We start from the raw sequence: 2,752 nt of genomic DNA, 5'->3' as shown, positions 1-2,752 counted from the left end.
CCTCCCTGATCTGAACCCGAGCGGTGTTTTGTTATTGGACTTCTGTGCTAGTCACAGTTTGTCCATAACCAACACCATGTTCGAGCACAAGGGTGTCCATAAGTGCACGTGGCACCAGGACACCCTAGGCCGGAGGTCGATGATCGACTTTGTCGTCGTGTCATCAGATCTCCGGCCGTGTGTCTTGGACACTCGGGTGAAGAGAGGGGCTGAGCTGTCAACTGATCACCACCTGGTTGTGAGTTGGGTTCGCTGGCGGAGGAGGAAGCCGGAAAGACCTGGCAGGCCCAAGCGTGTAGTGAGGGTCTGTTGGGAACGTCTGGCGGAGCCTCTGTCAGAGGGACCTTCAACTCGCACCTCCGGGAGGACTTCTCCCCGGATTCCGGGGGAGGCCGGAGATATGGAGTCCGAGTGGGCTTCATTCTCGGACTCTATTGTCGATGCGGCTGCTCGGAGCTGTGGGCGTAAGGTCTGTGGTGCCTGTCGCGGCGGCAACCCCAGAACCCGGTGGTGGACACCGGAAGTAAGGGATGCTGTCAAGCTGAAGAAGGAGTCCTATCGGGCCTTGCTGGCTCGGGGGACTCCTGAGGCAGCTGACGGGTACCGGCGGGCCAAGCGTGCTGCAGCCCGTGTGGTCGCGGAGGCAAAAACTCGGAGCTGGGAGGAGTTCGGGGAGGCCATGGAGAAGGACTATTGGATGGCCTCAAAGAGATTCTGGCAAACCGTCCAGCGCCTCAGGAGGGGAAAGCAGTTCTTCACCAACACTGTTTACAGTGCGGGGGGAGTGCTGCTGACCTCGACTGGGGACGTTGTCCGGCGGTGGAAGGAATACTTTGAGGATCTCCTCAATCCCACCGTCACGTCCTCCGAGGAGGAGGCCGAGGCTGGGGACTCGGAGGCGGACTCATCCATCACCCTGGCCGAAGTCACTGAGGTGGTTGGCAAGCTCCTTGGTGGCAAGGCTCCGGGGTTGGATGAGATCCGTCCTGAGTACCTGAAGTCTCTGGATGTTGTGGGTCTTGGCTGACACGCCTCTTCAACATCGCGTGGCGGTCGGGGACAGTACCTCTGGACTGACAAACCGGGGTGGTGGTCCCTCTGTATAAGAAGGGGGACCGGAGGGTGTGTTCCAACTATAGGGGGATCACACTCCTCAGCCTTCCCGGTAAGGTCTATGCCAGGGTACTGGAGAGGAGAATCCGGCCGATAGTCGAACCTCGGATTCAGGAGGAGCAGTGTGGTTTTGGTCCTGGCCGTGGAACACTGGACCAGCTCTACACTCTCCATCGGTGCTCGAGGGTTCATGGGAGTTTGCCCAACCAGTCCACATGTGTTTTGTGGATCTGGAGAAGGCATTCGACCGTGTCCCTCGTGGTGTCCTGTGGGGGGTGCTCTGGGAGTATGGGGTCCGGGGCCCTTTGCTAAGGGCTGTCCGGTCCCTGTATGACCGGAGCAGGAGCTGTGTTCGCATTGCCGGCAGTAAGTCAGACCTGTTCCCGGTGCATGTTGGACTCCGCCAGGGCTGCCCTTTGTCACCGGTTCTGTTCATTGTATTTATGGACAGAATTTCTAGGCGCAGTCAGGGGCCGGAGGGTCCGGTTCGGGGACCATAGGATTTCAATAATAGGGTGAGGAGCTCAGTCACACGGGAGGAGCTCGGAGTAGAGCCGCTGCTCCTCCACGTCGAGAGGAGCCAGTTGAGGCTCGGGCATCTGTTCCGGATGCCTCCTGGGCGCCTCCCTCGGGAGGTGTTCCGGGCATGTCCCACCGGGAGGAGGCCCCGGGGAAGACCCAGGACACGCTGGAGGGACTATGTCTCTCGGCTGGCCTGGGAACGCCTCGGGGTCCCCCCGGAGGAGCTGGAGGACGTGTCTGGGGTGAAGGAAGTCTGGGAGTCCCTGCTTAGGCTGCTGCCCCCGCGACCCGGCCCCGGATAAGCGGACGAAAATGGATGGATGGATGGATGTTTTATAAATTTCTCTTTTGTCTCTTTGCTCTCTGTGCTGAGTCCCTCCCCCTTCAGAGTGTCACAGTAATGAAACTCCTGCATCATCAGGTTTGTCCAGTCGCTGTGTGTTTTTGTGTTTTTATGGAGAATTGTCATGTGGGAGCATGAGGGTGGAGACTCGTACACACTCGTACTGTGGGAGCATGAGGGCGGAGACTCGTACACACTCGTACTGTGGGAGCATGAGGGTGGAGACTCGTACACACTCGTACTGTGGGAGCATGAGGGCGGAGACTCGTACGGACTCGTACTGTGGGAGCATGAGGGTGGAGACTCGTACACACTCGTACTGTGGGAGCATGAGGGCGGAGACTCGTACACACTCGTACTGTGGGAGCATGAGGGCGGAGACTCGTACTGTGGGAGCATGGGGGCGGAGACTCGTACACACTCATACTGTGGGAGCATGAGGGCGGAGACTCGTACTGTGGGAGTATGAGGGCGGAGACTCGTACTGTGGGAGCATGAGGGTGGAGACTCGTACACACTCGTACTGTGGGAGCATGAGGGCGGAGACTCGTACTGTGGGAGCATGGGGCGGAGACTCGTACTGTGGGAGCATGGGGGTGGAGCCTTGTACAGGGCTTATAATAGATTCAGCTTCAAAAAGTCTCTTTGCCTCAATGGTTTAGTCCTGGTTTAGTCCTGGTTTAGTCCTGGTTTTCTGTATATCTGTATATGTAACTGTTTCTTCTATGTTGTTGACTTGTATGTGAAGCACTTTGGTCAACTGAAGTTGTTTTA

Source organism: Boleophthalmus pectinirostris, unplaced genomic scaffold (genome assembly GCF_026225935.1).
Source record: "Boleophthalmus pectinirostris isolate CB_2022bp ecotype Guang Dong unplaced genomic scaffold, ASM2622593v1 HiC_scaffold_21, whole genome shotgun sequence".
In the NCBI taxonomy this organism is placed as follows: domain Eukaryota; kingdom Metazoa; phylum Chordata; class Actinopteri; order Gobiiformes; family Gobiidae; genus Boleophthalmus; species Boleophthalmus pectinirostris.
The sequence above is the reverse complement of the archived record's forward strand: the minus strand, read 5'-3'. Positions refer to the sequence as shown.